Source organism: Ranitomeya imitator, chromosome 2 (genome assembly GCF_032444005.1).
Source record: "Ranitomeya imitator isolate aRanImi1 chromosome 2, aRanImi1.pri, whole genome shotgun sequence".
NCBI lineage: Eukaryota > Metazoa > Chordata > Amphibia > Anura > Dendrobatidae > Ranitomeya > Ranitomeya imitator.
The window spans coordinates 343380748-343400444 of record NC_091283.1 but is presented as its reverse complement, the minus strand read 5'-3'; the positions used below and the strand labels follow the sequence as shown (position 1 = coordinate 343400444).

The following is a 19697-nucleotide window of genomic DNA, read 5'->3' as shown; positions in this document are numbered from 1 at the left end:
CACCAGAGGAAGTCCATGGACAGAACCAGCCGAAGTACCATTCATGACCACAGGAGGGAGTCCGACAACAGAATTCACAACAGTACCCCCCCTTGAGGAGGGGTCACCGAACCCTCACCAGAGCCCCCAGGCCGACCAGGATGAGCCAAATGAAAGGCACGAACCAGATCGGCAGCATGAACATCAGAGGCAAAAACCCAGGAATTATCTTCCTGACCATAACCCTTCCACTTGACCACGTACTGGAGTTTCCGTCTCGAAACACGAGAATCCAAAATCTTCTCCACCACATACTCCAACTCCCCCTCAACCAACACCGGGGCAGGAGGATCAACGGATGTAACCACAGGCGCCACGTATCTCCGCAATAACGACCTATTGAACACATTATGGATGGCAAAAGAAGCAGGAAGGGCCAAACGAAATGACACAGGATTGATAACCTCAGAAATCTTATACGGACCAATGAAACGAGGCTTAAACTTAGGAGAGGAAACCTTCATAGGAACATAACGAGACGACAACCAAACCAAATCCCCAATACGAAGTCGGGGACCCACACAGCGCCGGCGGTTAGCGAAACGTTGAGCCTTCTCCTGGGACAATGTCAAATTGTCCACCACATGAGTCCAAATCTGCTGCAACCTATCCACCACAGTATCTATACCAGGACAGTCCGAAGACTCAACCTGCCCTGAAGAGAAACGAGGATGGAAACCAGAATTGCAGAAAAACGGCGAAACCAAAGTAGCCGAGCTGGCCCGATTATTAAGGGCGAACTCAGCCAACGGCAAAAAGGACACCCAATCATCCTGATCAGCAGAAACAAAGCATCTCAGATATGTTTCCAAAGTTTGATTAGTTCGTTCGGTTTGGCCATTTGTCTGAGGATGGAAAGCCGAGGAAAAAGACAAATCAATGCCCATCCTTGCACAAAAGGATCGCCAAAACCTCGAAACAAACTGGGAACCTCTGTCAGAAACGATGTTCTCCGGGATACCATGTAAACGAACCACATGCTGGAAAAATAATGACACCAAATCAGAGGAGGAAGGCAATTTAGACAAAGGTACCAAATGGACGATCTTAGAAAAGCGATCACAAACCACCCAAATGACCGACATCTTTTGAGAGACGGGGAGATCCGAAATAAAATCCATAGAAATATGCGTCCAGGGCCTCTTCGGGACCGGCAAGGGCAAAAGCAACCCACTGGCACGAGAACAGCAGGGCTTAGCCCGAGCACAAGTCCCACAGGACTGCACAAAAGAACGCACATCCCGTGACAAAGACGGCCACCAAAAGGATCTAGCCACCAAATCTCTGGTACCAAAGATTCCAGGATGCCCAGCCAACACAACAATGAATCTCAGAGATAACTCTACTAGTCCATCTATCAGGGACAAACAGTTTCTCCGCTGGGAAACGGTCAGGTCTATCAGCCTGAAATTTTTGCAGCACCCGGCGCAAATCAGGGGAGATGGCAGACAAAATTACCCCCTCTTTGAGAATACCCGCCGACTCAGGAACACCCGGAGAGTCAGGCACAAAACTCCTTGACAGGGCATCAGCCTTCACATTCCTAGAGCCCGGAAGGTACGAAACCACAAAATCAAAACGGGAGAAAAATAACGACCATCGAGCCTGTCTCGGATTCAACCGTTTGGCAGACTCAAGATAAGTCAAATTCTTGTGATCTGTCAAGACCACCACGCGATGCTTGGCTCCTTCAAGCCAATAACGCCACTCCTTGAATGCCCACTTCATGGCCAACAACTCACGATTACCAAGATCATAATTACGCTCAGCAGGCGAAAACTTTCTAGAAAAGAAAGCACATGGCTTCATCACCGAGCCATCAGAACTTCTTTGCGACAAAACAGCCCCTGCTCCAATCTCAGAAGCATCAACCTCAACCTGAAACGGGAGCGAAACATCTGGCTGGCACAACACAGGGGCAGAAGAAAAACGACGCTTCAACTCCTGAAAAGCCTCTACAGCTGCAGAAGACCAATTGACCACATCAGCACCCTTCTTGGTCAAATCAGTCAACGGTTTAGCTACAGTAGAAAAATTAGCGATGAAGCGCCGATAAAAATTAGCAAAGCCCAGGAACTTTTGCAGGTTCTTCACAGATGTCGGCTGAGTCCAATCGTAAATGGCCTGGACTTTAACAGGGTCCATCTCGATAGTAGAAGGGGAAAAAATGAACCCCAAAAATGAAACCTTCTGAACTCCAAAGAGACACTTTGACCCCTTCACAAACAAGGAATTCGCACGAAGGACCTGGAACACCATTCTGACCTGCTTCACATGAGACTCCCAATCATCCGAAAAGACCAAAATATCATCCAAATACACAATCAGGAATTTATCCAGGTACTCTCGGAAGATGTCATGCATAAAGGACTGAAATACTGATGGAGCATTGGAAAGCCCGAATGGCATAACCAGGTACTCAAAATGGCCCTCGGGCGTATTAAATGCTGTTTTCCATTCATCGCCTTGTTTAATACGCACAAGATTATACGCCCCTCGAAGATCTATCTTGGTGAACCAACTAGCCCCTTTAATACGAGCAAACAAATCAGACAGCAACGGCAAAGGATACTGAAATTTGACTGTAATTTTATTAAGAAGGCGGTAATCAATACAAGGTCTCAAAGAACCATCCTTCTAGGCCACAAAAAAGAACCCTGCTCCTAACGGTGATGACGACGGGCGAATATGACCCTTCTCCAAGGATTCCTTTATATAACTCCGCATAGCGGCGTGTTCTGGCACAGACAAATTGAACAATCGGCCCTTAGGAAACTTACTACCAGGAATCAAATTAATTGCACAATCGCAATCCCTATGAGGAGGTAGGGCACTGGCTTTGGGCTCATCAAATACATCCCGATAATCCGACAAAAACTCTGGAACTTCAGAAGGAGTGGAAGACGAAATAGACAAAAATGGAACATCGCCATGTACCCCCTGGCAACCCCAGCTGGACACAGACATAGATTTCCAGTCCAATACTGGATTATGAACCTGTAGCCATGGCAACCCCAAAACGACCACATCATGCAGATTATGCAACACCAGAAAGCGGATATCCTCCTGATGTGCAGGAGCCATGCACATGGTCAATTGGGTCCAGTACTGAGGCTTATTCTTGGCCAAAGGTGTAGCATCAATTCCTCTCAATGGAATAGGATACTGCAAGGGCTCCAAGAAAAAACCACAGCGCCTAGCATACTCCAAGTCCATCAAATTCAGGGCAGCGCCTGAATCCACAAATGCCATAACAGAATAGGATGACAAAGAGCAAATCAGAGTAACGGACAATAGAAATTTAGACTGTACCGTACCAATGGTGGCAGACCTAGCGAACCGCTTAGTGCGCTTAGGACAATCGGAGATAGCATGAGTGGAATCACCACAGTAAAAACATAGCCCATTCCGACGTCTGTGTTCTTGCCGTTCAGCTCTGGTCAAAGTCCTATCACATTGCATAGGCTCAGGCCCATGCTTAGATAGTACCGCCAAATGGTGCACAGCTTTACGCTCACGAAAGCGTCGATCGATCTGAATGGCCAAGGACATAGACTCATTCAGACCAGCAGGCATGGGAAATCCCACCATGACATCCTTAAGGGCTTCAGAGAGACCCTTTCTGAAGATTGCTGCCAGGGCACATTCATTCCACTGAGTGAGCACAGACCACTTTCTAAACTTCTGACAATATATCTCCGCTTCATCCTGACCCTGACACAGAGCCAGCAAGATTTTCTCTGCCTGATCCACTGAATTAGGTTCGTCATAAAGCAATCCAAGCGCCAGAAAAAACGCATCAACATCACGCAATGCCGGATCTCCTGGCGCAAGGGAAAATGCCCAGTCTTGAGGGTCACCACGTAACAAAGAAATAATGATCTTTACTTGTTGAACAGGGTCACCTGAGGAGCGAGGTTTCAAGGCAAGAAACAATTTACAATTATTTTTGAAATTCAAGAACTTAGATCTATCACCAAAAAACAAATCAGGAATTGGAATCCTAGGCTCTGACATCGGATTCTGAACCACTAAATCTTGAATGTTTTGTACCCTTGAAGTGAGATTATCCATCCAAGAGGACAGACCTTGAATGTCCATGTTTACACCTGTGTCCTGAACCACCCAGAGGTAAAGGGGAAAAGAGAGACAAAACACAGTGCAAAGAAAAAAAAATGGTCTCAGAACTCTCTCTTATCCCTCTATTGAGATGCATTAGTACTTTGGGCCACCTGTACTGTTATGACCTGGTGGTCAGGACAATAATGGACCTGGTGGTTAAGAGCACACGGAATGACCTGATAGTTACTGATAATAAAGGACGAGCTCTGGGACGTGGGAACTCTGCTGACCGCAATCCCTAATCCTATCAAACACACTAGAAATAGCCGTGGATTGCGCCTAACGCTCCCTATGCAACTCGGCACAGCCTAAGGAACTAGCTAGCCCTGAAGAAAGAAAAATAAAGCCTACCTTGCCTCAGAGAAATTCCCCAAAGGAAAAGGCAGCCCCCCACATATAATGACTGTGAGTAAAGATGAAAATACAAACACAGGGATGAAATAGATTTAGCAAAGTGAGGCCCGACTTACTGAACAGACCGAGGATAGGAAAGGTTACTTTGCGGTCAGCACAAAAACCTACAAAAAGACCACGCAGAGGGCGCAAAAAGACCCTCCGCACCGACTCACGGTGCGGAGGCGCTCCCTCTGCGTCCCAGAGCTTCCAGCAAGCAAGACAACAATAAAAATAGCAAGCTGGACAGAAAAATAGCAAACCAAAGAAATACAAGCTGGAACTTAGCTTCTGCTGGGAAGACAGGTCACAAGAACGATCCAGGAGTGAACTAGACCAATACTGTAACATTGACAGGTGGCATGGAGCAAAGATCTAAGTGGAGTTAAATAGAGCAGCCTGCTAACGAATTAACCTCGTCACCTGTGGAAGGAAACTCAGAAACACCCACCAGAGGAAGTCCATGGACAGAACCAGCCGAAGTACCATTCATGACCACAGGAGGGAGCCCGACAACAGAATTCACAACAGAGGGCACTGTATAATAAGGGACGGCAATATACATAATAAAGGAGACTATGTAAATATATATATATACTAGATTGTGGCCCAATTCTAACGAATCGGGTATTCTAGAATATGCATGTCCCCGTAGTATATGGACAATGATGATTCCAGAATTCGCGGCAGACTGTGCCAGTCGCTGATTGATTGAGGCAACCTTTATGACATCATCGTCGCCATGGCAACCATTATGACATCTACGTCGATACTGTGCCCGTCGCTGAATCAGAGACACGGGATGTCTACGTCCTTTATGACATCATCGTCGCTGTGCCCGTTGCTGATTGGTCAGTCAGAGACGCGGGATTTCTACGTCGATGCTGTGCCGGTCTCTGATTGGTCGAGGCCTGGCGGCCTCGACCAATCAGAGACGCGGGATTTCCAGGACAGACAGACAGAAAGACAGACAGACAGACAGACAGACAGACTGAAAAACCCTTAGACAATTATATATATAATATATATATATATATATGTGTATATATATATATATATATATATATATATATATATATATATATATATATATATATATATATATATATATATATATATATATACACAGTGGGGCAAAAAAGTATTTAGTCAGTCAGCAATAGTGCAAGTTCCACCACTTAAAAAGATGAGAGGCGTCTGTAATTTACATCATAGGTAGACCTCAACTATGGGAGACAAACTGAGAAAAAAAAATCCAGAAAATCACATTGTCTGGTTTTTTTAACAATTTATTTGCATATTATGGTGGAAAATAAGTATTTGGTCAGAAACAAAATTTCATCTCAATACTTTGTAATATATCCTTTGTTGGCAATGACAGAGGTCAAACGTTTTCTGTAAGTCTTCACAAGGTTGCCACACACTGTTGTTGGTATGTTGGCCCATTCCTCCATGCAGATCTCCTCTAGAGCAGTGATGTTTTTGGCTTTTCGCTTGGCAACACGGACTTTCAACTCCCTCCAAAGGTTTTCTATAGGGTTGAGATCTGGAGACTGGCTAGGCCACTCCAGGACCTTGAAATGCTTCTTACGAAGCCACTCCTTCGTTGCCCTGGCGGTATGCTTTGGATCATTGTCATGTTGAAAGACCCAGCCATGTTTCATCTTCAATGCCCTTGCTGATGGAAGGAGGTTTGCACTCAAAATCTCACGATACATGGCCCCATTCATTCTTTCATGTACCCGGATCAGTCGTCCTGGCCCCTTTGCAGAGAAACAGCCCCAAAGCATGATGTTTCCACCACCATGCTTTACAGTAGGTATGGTGTTTGATGGATGCAACTCAGTATTCTTTTTCCTCCAAACACGACAAGTTGTGTTTCTACCAAACAGTTCCAGTTTGGTTTCATCAGACCATAGGACATTCTCCCAAAACTCCTCTGGATCATCCAAATGCTCTCTAGCAAACTTCAGACGGGCCCGGATATGTACTGGCTTAAGCAGTGGGACACGTCTGGCACTGCAGGATCTGAGTCCATGGTGGCGTAGTGTGTTACTTATGGTAGGCCTTGTTACATTGGTCCCAGCTCTCTGCAGTTCATTCACTAGGTCCCCCCGCGTGGTTCTGGGACTTTTGCTCACCGTTCTTGTGATCATTCTGACCCCACGGGGTGGGATTTTGCATGGAGCCCCAGATCGAGGGAGATTATTAGTGGTCTTGTATGTCTTCCATTTTCTAATTATTGCTCCCACTGTTGATTTCTTCACTCCAAGCTGGTTGGCTATTGCAGATTCAGTCTTCCCACCCTGGTGCAGGGCTACAATTTTGTTTCTGGTGTCCTTTGACAGCTCTTTGGTCTTCACCATAGTGGAGTTTGGAGTCAGACTGTTTGAGGGTGTGCACAGGTGTCTTTTTATACTGATAACAAGTTTAAACAGGTGCCATTACTACAGGTAATGACTGGAGGAAAGAGGAGACTCTTAAAGAAGAAGTTACAGGTCTGTGAGAGCCAGAAATCTTGATTGTTTGTTTCTGACCAAATACTTATTTTCCACCATAATATGCAAATAAATTGTTAAAAAAACAGACAATGTGATTTTCTGGATTTTTTTTTCTCAGTTTGTCTCCCATAGTTGAGGTCTACCTATGATGTAAATTACAGACACCTCTCATCTTTTTAAGTGGTGGAACTTGCACTATTGCTGACTGACTAAATACTTTTTTGCCCCACTGTATATATATACAGTACAGACCAAAAGTTTGGACACACCTTCTCATTTAAAGATTTTTCTGTATTTTCATGACTATGAAAATTGTAAATTCACACTGATGGCACCAGAACTATGAATTAACACATGTAGAATTATATACTTAACAAAAAAGAGTGAAACAACTGAAAATATGTCTTATATTCTAGGTTCTTCAAAGTAGCCACCTTTTGCTTTGACGACTGCTTTGCACACTCTTGGCATTCTCTTGATGCACTTCCAGAGTTAGTCACCGGAAATGGTTTTCACTTCTGTGCCCTGTCAGGTTTAATAAGTGGGATTTCTTGCCTTATAAATGGGGTTGGGACCATCAGTTGTGTTGAGCAGATGTCTGGTGGATACACAGCTGATAATCCTACTGAACAGACTGTTAGAACTTGTATTATGGCAAGAAAAAAGCAGCTAAGTAAAGAAAAATGAATGGCCATCATTACTTTAAGAAATGAAGGTCAGTCAGTCCGAAAAATTGGGAAAACTTTCCCCAAGTGCAGTTGCAAAAACCATCAAGTGCTACAAAGAAACTGGCTCACATGAGGACCGCCCCAGGAAAGGAAGACCAAGAGTCACCTCTGCTTCTGAGGATAAGTTTATCTGAGTCACCAGCCTCAGAAATCGCAGGTTAACAGCAGCTCAGATTAAAGACCAGGTCAGTTCCACACAGAGTTCTAGCAGCAGACACATCTCCACAACAACTGTTAAGAGGAGACTTTGTGCAGCAGGACTTCATGGTAAAATAGCTGCTAGGAAACCACTGCTAAGGACAGGCAACAAGCAGAAGAGACTTGTTTGGGCTAAAGAACATAAGGAATGGACATTAGGCCAGTGGAAATCTGTGCTTTGGTCTGATGAGTTCAAATTTGAGTTCTTTGGTTCAAACCACCGTGTCTTTGTGCGACGCAGAAAAGGTGAACAGATGGACTTTACATGCCTGGTTCCCACCCTGAAGCATGGAGAAGGAGGTCTGATGGTGTGGGGGTGCTTTGCTGGTGACACTGTTGGGGATTTACTCAAAAAATTGAAGGCATACTGAACAGCATGGCTACCACAGCATCTTGCAGCTGCATGCTATTCCACCCGGTTTGCGTTTAGTTGGACCATCATTTATTTTTCAACAGGACAATGACCCCAAACACACCTCCAGGCTGTGTAAGGGCTATTTGACCAAGAAGGAGAGTGATGGGGTGCTACGCCAGATGACCTGGCCTCCACAGTCACCAGACCTGAACCCAATCGAGATGGTTTGGGGTGAGCTGGACTGCAGAGTGAAGGCAAAATGGCTAAGCATCTCTGGGAACTCCTTCAAGATTGTTGGAAGGCCATTTCCGGTGACTACCTCTTGAAGCTCATCAAGAGAATGCCAAGAGTGTGCAAAGCAGTCATCAAAGCAAAAGGTGGCTACTTTGAAGAATCTAGAATATAAAACATATTTTCAGTTGTTTCACACTTTTTTGTTAAGTATATAATTCCACATGTGTTAATTGATAGCTTTGATGCCTTCAGTGTGAATTTACAATTTTAATAGTCATGAAAATACAGAGAAATCTTTAAATGAGAAGGCGTGTCCAAACTTTTGGTCTGTACTGTATATATATATATATGTTTATATAAATATATAAAAGAAAGAGTACCCAGGTAACCCTGACAGGTAGAAATAAAAAAGGTTGTTTCCCCTGTTTAAGGTGAGTCAATTGTGGACACATGATAAAAGGATCCACATTTCAGCACCCAGAAACAAATAAAGTGTATCAAATTAAACAATATCAAACGTGCAATTCAGACCATGTCATTTATTTATTAATGTGCCCGTGTAACCTATGGTCGGGGAAATGACGTGCGAGTTCAAGGTCAGGATGAACCAGCACAGGTATACCATTAGGAAAAAAAGAATGGACCTCCAGTACCTAAACACTTTACAGAGCATAATCACACTGAAAAAGAACTTAAATTTATATTCATATACATAGACGCAGTACCTATTCAAAGGAGAGGAGGGAATAGGGAACAAATTTTAAAGAAAAAAAGAGCTTATGTGGATCTACGAGCTTAATACCCTTAAACTTAAGGGGTTAAACGTAGATTTTAAAATACATGCGATTATGTAAAATAAATTTGTGTACTCTGGTTAACAATGTAATTTGAAGACTTGTTGGTATTGCATTAGGGTTACTGCCTATTAGGGGGTATATCTCTAATTTTTATTTATTTTTTGTATTTTTTCACCTTTTTAGATGCACCAATTCTTGAAGATATGTACCAAGTGGAACATGAACGTGTGGAGAACTAATATGATTACATTACCAAATTAGTTCTAAATAAATCAATGCAAAGTAAATATATGTGTTTGCTATTTATTATTGAATATACCGTATGTGAATGGATGGCTATTCGATCAAAAAGAAAAAAACATAATAGTTTTTATAGTTTAAAATGTAACAAATTATATAGTTTTTGATATGGATGCGGGACTATTATAAAACAGTAACCAGGACTAGAGTGCTACTACCTTTGTAGTTATGGCTGCGGCATTTTGCCCTGAAAAGGTTAATTGCCGGGCCACTATACTATGTGATTCCCGGAGACAGACTGAATAAGGTGCCGTCCGGTGCATCAGGGTGGGAATTTGCACCTAAAATAAGTCCATATGGTGTTTAATATAAGGTACGAGAGGCGATGGATATCCATTTTATTGAAAATTGCAGAAAAGTAAAGAAAGAAAAAGAAATACGAGAGAAAACAAGCCTCAACAAATATGGCGCTGTAGAAGATGATGCGCGCATGCGCGTTTAGACAATGCCACACAACCTAGATGATTGGTTGGCTATCCATTCCATAGCGGTGACGTATTGGGACATGCGCAATAGGCCTAATGAGACGCCGAACAAACGTAATGGCATCCTCCACACAGAACATGCGTCCACAGGGTAAAGTAACGCAACCAAATATAAAATGCACTGTATAAATCTGAGAGGATAAGATTTATATGTTCTAAACATGCACATAATGTACTGTATAATCTTAGCACATATGCACTTTATAACCTAAGAGGCACCTCACAAAATATATCTGACTAAACACAATTAAAGGGACACTGTCACCTGAATTTAGAGGGAACAATCTTCAGCCATGGAGGCGGGGTTTTGGGGTTTTTGATTCACCCTTTCCTTACCCGCTGGCTGCCTGCTGGCTGCAATATTGGATTGAAGTTCATTCTCTGTCCTCCGTAGTACATACCTGCGCGAGGTAAGATTGCCTTGCACAGGCGTGTACTACGGAGGACAGAGAATGAACTTCAATCCAATATTGCAGCCAGCATGCAAGGAAAGGGTGAATCAAACACCCGAAAACCCCGCCTCCATGGCTAAAGATTGTTCCCTCCAAATTCAGGTGACAGTGTCCCTTTAAGGATGATTAAGAGATGTATAAATATAGAGCACATGGACATACGCACTGGTTGAGAAAGGCTCAATGTGAGCTGAAACGTTGCCTGAACATGTGGGTAAATTAAACCCTGCACGTTTTTTACACTGGATAATGGAGTGCTGCCTCTTTTTTGAACTTTTATGAAATTTGGATGATCGTTGGACTGATTGTCTGGGGGCCTTGCACCCGAACATAAGTATTTCTGTGCTGTTCCCCTTCCTTTTTTGCTATATATAAATATACTGTAAGACTCATGCTGGTGTGGTAGTTGGAGGCAGATATATCTCGCCCAGGTGTTTGTCCTATGTGAATTAGGCCACTCAGTATCTTCAGGGTGCTAATGGGTTAATGGTTGCAGGAATAAAAGATGACCAGCTGGGTGTTTCCAGTGTCTGCCTGGGGCACACAGATTGCCTGCCTGTGTGAGACAAACGTGAGTGAAGAGCTCTGCTCAAGATCTGTGTGATGTTAGCTGGGTGGGAGAAGCCCCCCCAGTTGTTGAGATAGCAACGTATTTGTTTAGTTAGTGCCGGACAGGCTAGGATTTATTTTTATGTTTTGTTTTTTGTGTTGCTTTCACATTAATAAATCTGACATGAGGTCAGCCTGCTCAGAAACCTGCTGTACGCCTCAGATTCAATGCACAAACCACGTGTCCTTTGACGCCAGCAAAGGCGATCCCAGAGTGTTTTGTCACATTGTGGTGGAGAACGCGGGCATACCGTGGCACAGGCGACAGCATGGAAGACGTGGTGAAAGCCTTAGTACAGTCCACTGCCGTACAGCAGCAGGCCACTGCCGCACAGCACGAAGCTAATCGCTTGATGGCCGCACAGCTGAAGGAGTTAGTGGACATGACGGTTGCAGACCGCCAACTTCTCCAACAGGTGGCGCAGCGCCTGGTGAGCATGCCTGACGCTGACCCGGAAGCAGAGTCCAGAAGGATCCATGTGAGTCGATACTGGCAAAAGCTGACTGCAGAAGATGACGTCGAGGCATACCTGACAACGTTTGAGCGGACGGCATTGAGAGAGAAGTGGCCGAAGGCACGATGGGCCGATTTGATTGCCCCGTTTCTCTCCGGCGAGGCCCAAAAAGCTTACCATGATTTGGACCCGGAGGTCGCTCAGGACTTTGAGAAGCTGAAAGCTGAGATCCTGGCGTGGCTGGGTGTGACGACGGCTCTCCGTGCACAGAGGGTACATCAGTGGACATACCAGCAAGATAAACCGGCGCGGTCTCAGATGTTCGACCTGATCTACTTGACAAAGAAATGGCTGCAATCCGAGGTACTGACAATACCCGAAATAATCCAGCGGGTTGTCCTGGACAAGTACCTGAGAGTACTACCCCCAGCGCTGAAAAGGTGGGTAAGCCAAGGAAATCCCACGACAGCGGGTCAACTTGTGGAGATGGTCGAGCGTTATTCCGTGGCAGAAGGACTTCCCGACGACACCGCCAGCCCCCGGTCTGTGCCTCCTCCTCGTGGAACCGGTAAGACTGATCCAGGGACCACGGGTGAAGGAAAATCGCTTAAAACTGTGGGGGAGGAGTCCGGGACTGCTCGCACTCCGAGACCAAGAGTATTGGACGGTGGTCTCAGTAGGGGACCTGTTAGGTGTTTCCGCTGCCATGAGAAGGGTCATGTTTCTGCGAACTGTCCTGTTACCGCTGAACCCATGCAGTGCGACGTTATAGACTCTAGAAAACGCATGTCTTTGGTTACACAGCTAGTGAGTGTGAATGCGGGTCAAAATGATACAGTGAAACACCTGTGTGAATTATCTGTTGATGGGAAAAATGTTGTGGCATTGCTAGACTCTGGAAGTGTGGTGACTCTGGTGAAAGCTAGTCTGGTGGCACTTCCATCTGGTCCGTCTGACAAGTTTTCTGTGACGTGTGTGCATGGTGACACCCGCTCGTACTTAACAGCGGTCATATGGATTTCTACTCCCTATGGGTCAGTGCAGCACAAAGTGGGACTCGTCCCCGCATTGTTACAGGATGTAATCCTGGGCAGGGATTTTCCCTATTTCTGGCAGTTGTGGGAGAATCAGTTGCTCCTTCACGGTAGCTGTACCCGTGAATCTTCTCCCATGCCATCTGGAGGTCCCGACTCCCTAGAGGAGACCCCACAGGAAGATGTTGCTGGGGAGGTTGGTGAATCTAACCTTCAGTACCCCTTCTCCGTCATGGCGGGGGAAACAGAGGAAACTGAGGAACCTCAGCGAGAGACGGAGGCAGACAGCCATCCGGCACCCTGCCTGCCAGATTTGGGAGTCCAGGTGGATGACTTCCACAGCGAGCAAATGAAAGATCCTACCCTAACTCCGGCTAGAAAAAAATGTAAAAATGATAGATGGGGTACCCGTAGAACCTGACACTAGGCTAGCGTACCCGTATATGGTTCTTGAAAATGATTTGCTCTACCAGGTAGAGAAAAAAGGGGAAGACACAGTGCAACGGTTAGTGGTACCCAAACCTTATCAGCGGAAGGTACTGGATTTGGCCCACGGACATATAATGGGGGGACATCTTGGGGTACAGAAAACCACAGAAAGGATATTGCATTGTTTTGTGTGGCCTGGAATACATTATGATGTGCGTAACTATTGTGAGTCCTGTCCAGAGTGCCAAATCGCGGCCCCTAAATCTCAGTTCCGTAGCCCTTTGGTACCCCTTCCTATCATCGGGGTCCCTTTTGAGAGAATTGGGATGGATTTGGTTGGGCCCCTTCCCCGATCTGCACGTGGGCACCAACATATCCTCGTCATCATGGACTATGCCACTCGTTACCCGGAAGCCGTTCCTTTGCGTAACACAGCTACCAAGACGATCGCCAAGGAATTGGTACAAGTGTTTAGTCGGGTGGGAATTCCAAAACAGATACTCACCGACCAGGGGACTCCCTTTATGTCGAGGGTAATGAAGGAGCTCTGCAGGCTCTTACAAATAGACCCGTTGCGTACGTCTGTCTATCACCCTCAAACAGATGGCCTGGTTGAGCGCTTCAACAAAACCTTAAAACAGATGCTCCGGAAGGCGATAGACAAAGATGGGAAGAACTGGGATTACTTGTTACCCTATTTGCTGTTTGCCATTAGGGAAGTTCCCCAGTCTTCCACAGGGTTTTCGCCTTTCGAACTGTTGTACGCCCGTCGTCCCCGGGGACTGCTGGACGTTGCAAAAGAAACCTGGGAAGGTCAAGTCACTCCCTTTAAAACGGTGATCGACCATGTAACACAAATGCAGGATCGTATTGCCGCTGTCATGCCCATTGTTAGGGACCATAAGTTACAGGCCCAGGGAGCCCAGAGGCAAAGTTATGATAAAGGCGCTAAGGTCCATACATTTGCACCCGGCGATAGGGTGTTGGTCCTAATCCCTACGGTGGATAGTAAATTCCTGGCGAAATGGCAGGGCCCATTTGAGGTCCGAGAAAGAGTTGGTGAAGTGAACTTTAAAGTGTACCAGCCGGGTAAGAGAAAACCGGAACAGATTTATCATGTGAATCTGATAAAATCCTGGAAAGACCGCTCTGCCCTAACGGCGGATCTGCCCCGTCCGGTTTGTTCACCTACTGTACCAGAGGTGCAGGTTGCTGAGACTCTCTCAGAACGACAAAAATCTGAGGTTAAGCAATTTTTGTTACAGAACCGACAGTTTTTCTCCGAAAAACCTGGCCGGACTAAGTTGGTGAAACATGAGATTGTCACAGAGCCTGGCGTCACTGTTCATGTGAAGCCCTACCGGATTCCGGAAGCCCGCCGTGAAGCCGTCTCCCGGGAAGTGATGGCAATGTTGGACTTAGGAGTCATTGAGGAGTCACACAGCGCCTGGTCCAGTCCAATTGTGTTGATACCTAAACCGGATGGCTCCATCCGGTTTTGTAATGACTTTAGGAAACTGAATGCAGTTTCTAAATTTGATGCGTACCCTATGCCCCGGGTCGATGAGTTGATCGACCGGCTTGGTAAAGCCCGATACATTACGACCCTGGATTTAACAAAGGGGTACTGGCAGATTCCTCTGGCCGAGGCGGCCAGAGAGAAGACGGCATTTGCTACACCGGAAGGTCTGTTCCAGTATGTCTATATGCCGTTTGGACTTCACGGAGCTCCCGCAACGTTCCAGAGATTGATGGATCGAGTCTTGAGGCCTCACAGACAGTACGCTTCTGCCTACCTGGATGACATCGTAATTTACAGCATGGACTGGGAAACTCACCTCCGGAAGGTACAAGCGGTGATTGATGACCTGCGAGATGCAGGTTTAACGGCAAACCCCAAGAAATGCCACATCGGGCTTGAAGAAGCCCGATACTTGGGCTACGTGATTGGCCGAGGAGTGGTTAAACCCCAGATCGACAAAATACAGGCAATTCAGGGCTGGCCACAACCAGTGAACAAGAAACAAGTGCAGGCTTTCCTGGGGATTGCCGGCTATTATCGCCGGTTCATACCCAATTTTGCAGCCATGGCTACTCCCTTGACGGATCTTACCAAGGGGAAGGGTTCCGTCATGGTAAAATGGACCTCAGCTGCTGAAGAGGCCTTCCACAGCCTGAAACGGGCTTTGTGCTCTCAGCCCGTACTAGTGACTCCTGATTTCAGCAGCGAGTTTGTGGTACAAACTGATGCCTCTGATACTGGTGTCGGAGCTGTACTTTCCCAGGTGAGGGACGGAGTCGAACACCCGGTCCTCTATCTCAGTCGGAAACTGAATGTACATGAGCAGTGGTATGCGGTGGTTGAAAAAGAGTGCCTAGTCATTAAATGGGCTCTCGACTCCCTCAAGTATTACCTGGCTGGTAGGAAGTTTAGGCTGGTCACAGACCATGCCCCTCTCAAGTGGATGCACCTCCACAAGGACCGTAATAGTCGGGTAACCCGGTGGTTCCTTGCCCTGCAGGCTTACTCTTTTACGGTGGAGCACCGACCTGGGGTGCAGATGGGGAACGCCGATGCCCTATCCCGAGTGCACTGTTTCAAAAGTGTTCTTGCTCGACCGGAGTGGTCTGAGCAAGGGGGGGGGGGGATATGTAAGACTCATGCTGGTGTGGTAGTTGGAGGCAGATATATCTCGCCCAGGTGTTTGTCCTATGTGAATTAGGCCACTCAGTATCTTCAGGGTGCTAATGGGTTAATGGTTGCAGGAATAAAAGATGACCAGCTGGGTGTTTCCAGTGTCTGCCTGGGGCACACAGATTGCCTGCCTGTGTGGGACAAACGTGAGTGAAGAGCTCTGCTCAAGATCTGTGTGATGTTAGCTGGGTGGGAGAAGCCCCCCCAGTTGTTGAGATAGCAACGTATTTGTTTAGTTAGTGCCGGACAGGCTAGGATTTATTTTTATGTTTTGTTTTTTGTGTTGCTTTCACATTAATAAATCTGACATGAGGTCAGCCTGCTCAGAAACCTGCTGTACGCCTCAGATTCAATGCACAAACCACGTGTCCTTTGACCCCAGCAAAGGCGATCCCAGAGTGTTTTGTCACAATACATATAGCATTGACGCCATAAAAGGAAGGGGGCCCAGACACATCTCTTGCACAGGGGCCCTAAGCTGTCAGTGTCCTCCCCGGCTTAGGATAAAAGCCAAATCAGAAGCTCAACTTTCAGACGCAATGTCTCGTTATCAGTGCAAATATCAGAACTGATTTGACCTGGTGTGAGGCTCTGGTCTGGGGTCTAGGGGGTACAGTTTCACTGTGTGGACAATTACAGGCCAGGTCTTGCATGTCAGAGTGAGGAGACTTATACACCATTCATGTTCCTCTAGGAAATTAAATATGCAAATTGTCTCTTCTGAGAGGAAAATGAATAGAACTCTAGAGCCACGGATAGGAAGCAGCAGCCCCACTAGGGTCAGTGATAATAATATGCATACAGCACTGCGGAATATAATGACGATATGGAAAGAAGAGGGATAAACAATCCACATAGAGAATAACGGGGACACCAGCACCTACCTCCACCTGCAGAGCCGCACTCCACATATATGGCTGCTCTGTGCACACAGGACCTGTGATGAGGTCACAGGAGGGGAGGAGTCAGGGGTCACATGATCAGGGGCCTCAGTGTATGCAGGACTCTGCTGTGCTGGTTGTCATGGTGCTGGATGAGGGGAAGTTTATGTGTGGGGTCAGGAGGGGTTTACAGTGTGAATATAGCAGAACCGTGTGTGTACGAGGTGTACGGAGCAGAGCCGTGTGTGTACGAGGTGTACGGAGCGGAGCCGCGTGTGTACAAGGTGTACGGAGCAGAGCCATGTGTGGACGAGTTGTATGGAGCTGAGCCGTGTGTGTACGAGGTGTGCGGAGCAGAGCCGTGTGTGTATAAGGTGTATGGAGCGGAGCAGTGTGTGTACGAGATGCACGGAGCAGAGCCGCGTGTGTGCGAGGTGTACGGAGCGGAGCCATGTGTGTACGAGGAGTACGGAGGGGAGCTGTATGTGTATGAGATGTACAGAGCGAAGCCGTGTGGCTACAAGTTGTATGGAGCTGAGCTGTGTGTGTACGGGGTGTACGTAACGGAGCCGTGTGTGTACAGAGCAGCGCCGTGTGTACGAGGTGTAAGAAGCGTAGCCCCATGTGTACAACATGTATGGAGCAGAGCCGTGTGTGTACAGGGTGTACAGAGCGGAGCCATGTGTGTATGAGGTGTACGTAGCGGAGCCGTGTGTTTATGTGTACAAGGTGTACGGAGTGGAGCTGCATGTGTACAAGTTGTACGGGGTGGAACCGTGTGTACGAAGCAGAGCCGTGTGTGTACGAGGTGTACAGTGCGGAGCCATGTGTGTACGAAGCGGAGGTGTGTATACAGTGCAGATCTGTGTGTGTACGAGGTGTACGGAGCAGAGCCGTGTGTGTACGAGGTGTACGGAGCCGAGCCACGTGTGTGTACGAGGTGTACGGAGCCGAGCCACGTGTGTGCGAGGAGTGCCGAGCTGAGCCATGCGTGTGTGCCAGCGCCATTTTGCTGGAGAAAAACTATTTGGATCCATTGAAATGATGGCAACGCCTGAGCAGTAGCAGGCCCCTGCATGATGAACGTTGTTCTTTTTTTTTCCAAACAATATTATATTTAGTATGTAAATTAGATGGCAGGTAAGTGAAAGATCAGTGACCTGTCATAAGCCCATAAGGATGAATACATAAGCAGAGCATAACATAGAGCACTGCCCACAGTCCGCTCCGGAGATCAGGAATCTCATTAACTCAAATCTAAAAATACAGATTACACAACAACCACAAGGCGGATTTCATCATCAGGTATCATTGTGATCTGTATAACGGCGCCGAGCTGGCACTGTCTGTAGTTACCGTGCACAATCCTGCTGGCAGGTACCCTTTAATGACCAAGCCAAATTTTAAGGTACCTTCACACTAAATGATATCGCTAGCAATCCGTGACGTTGCAGCGTCCTCGCTAGCGATATCGTTTAGTTTAACACACAGCAGCGATCAGAATCCTGCTGTGATGTCGTTGGTCAGGGCTAGAGGGCCAGACCTTTCTTTGGTCGCTGGCTCTCCCGTTGACATCGCTGAATCGGCGTGTGTGACACCGATTCATAGTAACATAGTAACATAGTAACATAGTTAGTAAGGCCGAAAAAAGACATTTGTCCATCCAGTTCAGCCTATATTCCATCATAATAAATACCCAGATCTACGTCCTTCTACAGAACCTAATAATTGTATGATACAATATTGTTCTGCTCCAGGAAGACATCCAGGCCTCTCTTGAACCCCTCGACTGAGTTCGCCATCACCACCTCCTCAGGCAAGCAATTCCAGATTCTCACTGCCCTAACAGTAAAGAATCCTCTTCTAGGTGGAAAAACCTTCTCTCTTCCAGACGCAAAGAATGCCCCCTTGTGCCCGTCACCTTCCTTGGTATAAACAGATCCTCAGCGAGATATTTGTATTGTCCCCTTATATACTTATACATGGTTATTAGATCGCCCCTCAGTCGTCTTTTTTCTAGACTAAATAATCCTAATTTCGCTAATCTATCTGGGTATTGTAGTTCTCCCATCCCCTTTATTAATTTTGTTGCCCTCCTTTGTACTCTCTCTAGTTCCATTATATCCTTCCTGAGCACCGGTGCCCAAAACTGGACACAGTACTCCATGTGCGGTCTAACTAGGGATTTGTACAGAGGCAGTATAATGCTCTCATCATGTGTATCCAGACCTCTTTTAATGCACCCCATGATCCTGTTTGCCTTGGCAGCTGCTGCCTGGCACTGGCTGCTCCATTTCAGCGATGTCTTCGCTGGTAACCAGGGTAAACTTTGGGTAACTAAGCGCAGGGCCGCGCTTAGTAACCCGATGTTTACCCTGGTTACCAGCGTAAAAGTAAAAAAAAAAAACACTACATACTTACCTACAGCCATCTGTCCTCCAGCGCTGTGCTCTGCACTCCTCCTGTACTGGCTGTGAGCGTCGGTCAGCCGGAAAGCAGAGCGGTGACGTCACCGCTCTGCTTTCCGGCCGCTGTGCTCACACAGACAGTACAGGAGGAGTGCAGAGCACAGCGCTGGAGGACAGACAGCGTTAGGTAAGTATGTAGTGTTTGTTTTTTTTACTTTTAGGAAGGTAACCAGGGTAAACATCGGGTTACTAAGCGCGGCCCTGCGCTTAGTTACCCGATGTTTACCCTGGTTACCTGCATCGTTGGTCGCTGGAGAGCGGTCTGTGTGACAGCTCTCCAGCGACCAAACAGCGACGCTGCAGCGATCCGGATCGTTGTCGGTATCGCTGCAGCGTCGCTAAATGTGAAGGGGCCTTTACAATTCTGACCAGTGACATTTTATGTGGTAATAACTCTGAAATGCTTCAACGGATCCCACTGATTCTGAGACTGTTTTTTTTGTGACATATTGTACTTTATGATACTGGTGACATTTCTTCAATATGACTTGCATTTATTTATGAAAAAAAAAGAAATTTGAC

The 19697-nt window shown here is 46.5% G+C and overlaps 1 protein-coding gene across 1 annotated transcript in view; it reads right to left on the bottom strand.

Annotated features, from left to right (window-relative positions):
• LOC138666519 (zinc finger protein 585A-like) overlaps positions 1–16765 on the bottom strand; it is a 93358-nt gene extending 76593 nt beyond the window's left edge. The window contains exon 1 of the mRNA XM_069754735.1: positions 16711–16765. The gene's annotated coding sequence lies outside the window, so the exon portion shown is untranslated. The remainder of the gene's footprint in view (positions 1–16710) is intronic.
• Between the last annotated feature and the right edge of the window lie 2932 nt (positions 16766–19697).